This window comes from Pan troglodytes, chromosome 1 (genome assembly GCF_028858775.2).
Source record: "Pan troglodytes isolate AG18354 chromosome 1, NHGRI_mPanTro3-v2.0_pri, whole genome shotgun sequence".
Lineage (NCBI taxonomy): Eukaryota > Metazoa > Chordata > Mammalia > Primates > Hominidae > Pan > Pan troglodytes.
This window is the reverse complement of record NC_072398.2, coordinates 148,060,585-148,067,475: the sequence shown is the minus strand read 5'-3', so window position 1 is coordinate 148,067,475 and position 6,891 is coordinate 148,060,585. Positions and strand designations below refer to the sequence as shown.

Sequence of the window (6,891 nt, the reverse complement as noted above, 5' to 3'; positions counted from 1 at the left end):
TTTTATTTTTATAGTGATACAAGAGTGCCGGGAAGGGAAGGGCGTGGTCCCTTTAAATGATATGGAGGGGGGAAGGGAAGTGTTGGGTAGAGGAGGGCCCTGACTAGGGCTCTACCCCCACGGACCTAGGTGAGGACAGGCAGAAATGTTGCATTTTCCAAGACCGCTCTGGCCCACCGCAACCCCATCCTGGGCCTATAAAAACCTGAGACCCTAGCAAGGCAGAGACAGAAGCTGCTGGATGGCGAGAGGAACACATCGGCGGAAAAAGATAAGTGGCCGGACATTGAGAGGATGTTGAGGGAAGCACACCAATGGAAGAGCACACTGACTGACGCCGGCAGGAGGCCAGGCCGTCCTCTAGCAGGACTAGGTGGAGTTTGGCCTGGGGAAGTCTTAGGAGAGCCAGGGGCCACTGAGCAGCCTAACTCCAGGGAAAAACCATCTCCCTTCTGGCACCCCCATCGGCTGAGAGCTACTTCCACTCAATAAAACTTTACATTCATTCTCCAAGCCCACGTGTGATCCGATTCTTCCGGTACACCAAGGCAAGAACCCAGGATACAGAAAGCCCTCTGTCCTTGGGATAAGGTAGAGGGTCTAATCTAGCTGGTTAACACAAGCTGCCTATAGACAGCAAACTAGAGAGTACCCTGTAACACACACCCACTGGGTCTTCAGCTGTAGACACTCACCTCTAGACACTGCCGTGGGGTCAGAGCCCCGCAGCCTGCCGGTCTGTATGCTCCCCTAGAGGTTTGAGCAGTGAGGCACGGAAGAAGCGAGCCACACTCCCATCACCAGCCCTGTGAGGGGAACAAGGGAACCTTTCCTGTTTCAACAGCATGTATCACCCCATCAGACATTGTAACAAAATCATTTGTTTAAATGGTTTTATTAAAATGTTTAAGTTTTTAATGATCCTTCTCCCCAGGCAAAATGCCAGACTTCCAGGAAAGAATTATACTGTTCAACTATTACTTCCTCATATTAGGCTGATGCAAAAGTAATTGCGGTTTTGGATAGTGAATTTTAAATCATTATAACTAGGCTCAAACACATCTTTATTAATCAAAATAGGAACCATTACAATCAACACATTTTTACCAATGAAAAATAGGTTTGTTTATTCCTGTAGCATAAAAATCCGTGCTTCAGGATTCAGTGAACTCTTGGAAAGCACTTTTTGCATTCTACTGGTTGTGGAAGTGTTTTCCTTGCAAAAAGATGTCGAGATGCTTGAAGAAGTGGTAGTCGGTTGGCGGGAGGTCAGGTGAATGAGGCAAAACTTCGTAGCCCAGTTAGTTCAACTTTTGAAGCTTTAGTTGTGTAATGTGCGGTCATGCATTGTCGTGGAGAATTGGGCCCTTTCTGTTGACCATTGCTGACTGCAGGGGTTGAAGTTTTCGGTTCATCTCTTTGAATTGCTGAGCATACTTCTCAGATGTAATGGTTTCGCCGGGAGTCAGAAAGCAATAGTGGATCAGACCAGCAGCAGACCACCAAACAGTGAACATGACCTTTTTTTGGTCCAAGTTTGGCTTTGGGAAGTGGTCTAGCCACTGAGCTGGTCGTCACTGGTTGTCATATAAAATCCACATTTCATTGAACGTCACAAACTGATTGAGAAATGATTTGTTGTTGTTGCGTGGAATAAGAGAAGATGACACTTCAAAATGACAATTTTGGTTTTTATTTATTTTTTTTAATTTTCACTCATCTCATGAGGCATCCACTTATCCAGCTTTTTCACCTTCCCAGTTTGCTTCAAATGCTGAAAGACTCTAGAATGGTCAACGCTGAGTTCCTTGGCAACTTCTCACACAGTTGTAAGAGGATCAGCTTCCATGGTTGCTCTCAGTTGGTCATTGTCAACTTCCTATAGCCAGCCACTGTGTTCCTCATTTTCAAGGCTCTCCTCTCCTTTGCAAAACTTCTTGAACCACCACTGCACTGTACATTTGTTAGCAGTTCCTGAACCAAATGTGTTGTTGATTTTGCGAGTTGTCTCCACTGTTTTACGACCCATTTTGACCTCAAATAAGAAAATCACTCGAATTTTCTTTTTGTCTAACATCATTTCCATCATCTAAAATAAACATAAAATAACAAGTAATAAGTGATTAGCAAAAAAAATAAAGTGAGAAATGCCCATTAAAATGATGTTTAACATAACCACATTTATTTAAGAATGTATTCCAATATCAAACGGTAAATTCCAATAATGCAAAAACCACAGTATTACTTTTGCACTCATACTTAGAACCATGCCTGGGGCATTATGAAAACTCAATTATTTAATTTTTTTTTTTTTGAGACGAAGTTTCGCTCTTGTTGCCCAGGCTGGAGTGCAGTGGTGCGATCTCAGCTCACCGCAACCTCCACCTCCTGGGTTCAAGCGATTCTCCTGCCTCAGCCTCCTGAGTAGCTGGGATTACAGGCATGCACCACCACGCCTGGCTAATTTTTGCATTTTTAGTAGAGATGGGGTTTCTCCATGTTGATCAGGCTGGTTTCAAACTTCTGACCTCAGGTGATCTGCCTGCCTCAGCCTCCCAAAGTGCCGGGATTACAGGTGTGAGCCACTGTGCCCAGCCTATTTAATGTATTTCTAACTCACTTACCTTATATTGATATGGCAGTGGTGATGATGATATTAATAAGAATCACAATAATGCCACACTGGTATGATAAGGCTTATACATAGATCCATCTAGCACAGGGTTTTTCACATAAGTGCTCAATAATTTTTATTTAATTAATTTTTTTTTGAGACAGGATCTAGCTGTGTTGCACAGGTTGGAGTGCAATGGCATGATTCTTAGCTCACTGTACCACCTGCCTCCTGGGCTCAAGCAATCCTCTCACCTCAGCCTCCCAAGGGGCTGGGACTACAGGTGCCTGCCACCACACCCGGTTAATTTTTAAAGTTTTTTGTAGAGACAAGGTTTCATCATGTTGCCCAGGCTGGTCTCTAACTCCTGAGCTCAAGCAATCTACCTGCCTCAGCCTCCCAAAGTGCTTAGATTACAGGCGTGAGCCCCTGTGCCTGGCCTATGCTCAACAAATTTAGATACCTTTTTTCTTGTTGCAGATTCTTGCATTGAGACCAACATAAAAAAAATTCTAAAGGAAGTCTTGTAGATTGATTTTAGGATGTTGATTATTTTCAAAACAAGTGAGAAACCCAGGGGTGTAATGAACACTTAGTTCTAGGCTTCAATAAACAAAACATTTATTTGAAATTAGTCTAAAATAGAAAAGTAAAAAATGGAAAAAGATAATGCATGAATTGCAGGATCCAGCAAATATTAAATAATTTTTTGGGGAAAAAATAGATAGATAGATGATAGATGATAGATACATAGATGATAGATGATTGATAGATAGATAAATAGATAGATGATAGATGATAGATAGATAGAGATATATGTCAGTGAGAACAGGACAAGCTAATCAGAGAAGGCTTCATGGGAGAGGAATGGATTTGAATTTGGGATTGAAAAATGGGCCTGATCTATCAAATGCCCACAAGAGATCAAGGGAAATGAAGCTGAGAAATAATCAGAATAAAATTGCTAATTTTAGAGTGAGATTTCAGCAATTTGATTGATAGAGAAGATGCGGAATTCAGGTAACACAGGAAGTTGTTGAGTAGGAATCAGTATTTTTGGCTTTTAGTCATGTTTACAACTTCAAAAATGGCAAAAAGAGCATTGCTAAATATGAGTATCCTATCTATAGGTTTTTTTTATATGATACTATTGTTTTTTAAAGATTGACTTTTCAATTTCAAGTTCAGTTATAGAAAAAATAAAACATCTGGAGTTTGGGAACCCCCAGAATGAGATTTTATTCCCTCATTGGTCATGTCTGAAGATTCCAGAGCTTAGAATTCCCTTCATAAACCTTACTTTTCTTAGGGGTAGTTCTACCCACGGACACATTTTCCTAAGTATAATCTCTAAAAGAGTTAGAATTTGTGAGTGAGTTATGCAGAAGTGTTGAGAGTAGCATTTCCCAAGATATGTTCAATGGAGCACTAGTACATAGTCTGTTAATAGCTGTTATATGAAAAAAAAAATTACCCTAGTCAAACATATTTTTGAAATGCAAGTTAAAACAAACTCAGACACTTTCTTTACTGCAGGACTCCTCAGAATCTCTTATTAGTGTGCAACTGTGAATATGAAAGAAGTATTTAGGGTAGCAGTTGTTTTCAAAACACTTTGCCCAAGATATCATTTTTGTCGTGAAACTCACCTTTGGACTTGTTGAGTGGGATGTATTTTATTTAATATTTTCCAGCTCCTTTTATCTCAAAGTAAATGTTCCATGATATTTTTATGTTATATAATGAGCACACAAAAAAAATCACTTAATAATAATAATGATGTATACATACAAGAACTGCCAGTCTTTTTTTCCTCTCCTTCCTTCCTTCCTTTCTTTCTTCCTTCCCCCTTCCCTCTCTCCCTCCCTGCCTTCTTTCCTTCCTTCCTTCCCTACTTCCTTCCTTCCTCCTTCCACAAGAAAGAATTTGAGGCAAGTCCAGAGTAGAGTGAAAGCAAGTTTATTAGAAAAGTAAAGAAACAAAAGAATGGCTACTCCATAGCAGAGCAGCAGTATGGGCTGATTGACTGAGTATATTTGTAGTTATTTCTTGATTATATGCTAAAAAAAGGGGTGGATTATTCATGAATTTTCTGGGAAAGAGAGACAATTTCCAAAACTGAGGGTTCCTCCTGCTTTTAGACCATACAGGGTAACTTCCGGATGTTGGCATGTAGACTGTCATGGTCTGGTGGGAGTTTCTTTTTGCATGCTAATGCATTGTAATTAGCATAAAGTGAGCAGTGATGATGACCAGAGGTCACTTTCATTGACATCTTGGTTTTGGGTTTCGGTGGGATTTGGCCAGCTTCTTTACCACATCCTCTTTATCAACAGGGTCTTTGTAACCTGTGCTGACTTCCTATCTCATCCTGTGATTAAGAATGCCTGACCTCCTGGGAGTGCAGCCCAGTAGGTCTCAGCCTTATTTTACCCAGCCCCTATTCAAGAGGAAGTCACTCTGGTTTGGACACCTATCTCCTTCCCACCCTTCCTTCCTTCCTTCTTTCCTTCCTTCCTTTTCTTTCCTTCCTTCCTTCCATATTCTCTCTAATTAGGAGACTGTTTCAATGGACTCTTTAATTTTCATTTAAAATAAAGAACTTGTACCAGCGAATTAGATTTCAACTGTAACTATATACTGAAAAAATTATAAAGTAACTCTCAGGAAACATCATTAACAAAATCTGTGGGACTGGGATATCTAAATTTCTTCATTTCCACTTTGTAAGCTCTAGTATTTTGGGGCTCTAAATTTCTTTGAAAACATGTGAGGGTTTGAGGTACTGGCATGCATAAAATTCTTTAGTAAAACAGGAATATTGAATATGCTTTTAACTTTAACACTAAGCATTTCTATGATTGCCTCCCACTTTTTTTTATCGGTATTGACTGCAGTGGATTCATGAGGAGGACATATGTTCTTAGCAAAGACATATAGGACGATTCTGCGTTACATCACCACCACCCACCTTCATTTAAGCTCTGGAAAGAGACAAGCTCTTCCAAATGTTTCCAATTTTTATTCTGCTTTACTCTCACACAGATACTTCTCCGGAATGTTCTTATCTCATCCACCATGATTTCTTTGTCTCTCAGCTTCGTTCCTCTGCCCTTCACAGAAGTTATGTGATCAGCACATCTCACTGCAGCCTCTGGATACACATTCCCCGCATTGTGCCCCTCACCCCTTCTCCTGTTTTTGAGGCAGTTTCCCCAGTGCCCAGAAGCTGTCACCTTGTTTCATATCAAAGTCACTTATGTTTTCCCTGTTTCTGATTCACAGCTTTTACCTACCTTGCAGTGCTTTTCTGGAACATGTTTGGCCTCCCCAGGTTTGTTAAAGCCACAAAGAAACACCAACATTATCTATCTTAATGATTCTGGTTGTTTTTTAAAAAGCCATTTGCTTTGTGAAACCTACCTTTTCAAATTCCAAGGTAAATTGGCGCCTTGGAATCCTGCATTCCTGTGGTCTGAAATGCTTCTTGATATGCAAGTACAGCAGGAAGACGCAGACACAGAAATGCCTGGGCAGAGCTTTGACCAGCTGCTCTGTTCTGTGAGGGAACTTCAACCATAGTTCAGGCGACAAGAAGCCCTTACATGAAATAAGCCCCTCTGCCCTTCCCTTGCTCCTACTGTCTTCCCTAGAAACAAAAATAAAGGACACCTCCTTCCGTAAATGGACAACTACTTCAGATGGAGTTAGTCAGATGAAAGTCACAAGATGACTCAAAATGCCTATTTCACAGGCATAAAATACTCTTAGTGATTGAGATATAAAAGAGTCAGCTTTAAGTGTTTCATTAAAATCACTGCAAATACTGTGCATAACAATTTACCAAGAACTCATGAAGCTGCTTGTTTAATAAATGAAGCTCATCTATAGTAAATGGCTTGGTGCAACCAAAGTGGCTCTAATCAAATTGGGGACAGATGAGTTCTGTACATGCAGCTTATTTCATTAATTTACTACTCTTTAGGGTTCATAGGCAATGGCCAATTGATATTATTTGTGACAATGCTAAATAAAATAAGTAAAGGAAAATAAGTTGCATGATGTATTGCAGAGATAAATCACACCCCGGCAAATGGGGAACTGAAACCCTCCAGCAGAAGCACTTAGCACACTTCATTTGATTCCCATTCGTCAGTCTCAGTGCCGGTGGCTCAAAAAGAATGCAAAGGTAAATGAACACCAAAATATGATTTACAGTACTGGAAAACAGTCCTACCCAAATAAATCAAGGTTCCACTTCATTTCAGGCAGGTTTA

The 6,891-nt window shown here is 40.5% G+C and overlaps 1 non-coding gene across 1 annotated transcript; it reads right to left on the bottom strand.

Annotated features, from left to right (window-relative positions):
* Positions 1 to 879: 879 nt before the first annotated feature.
* LOC104001302 (uncharacterized) lies at positions 880 to 6,263 on the bottom strand. Its single transcript, XR_010148997.1, has 2 exons — positions 6,038 to 6,263; positions 880 to 2,089 (listed from the first exon to the last, which is right to left on the bottom strand). It is a non-coding gene; the product is annotated as an uncharacterized LOC104001302 (transcript).
* Between the last annotated feature and the right edge of the window lie 628 nt (positions 6,264 to 6,891).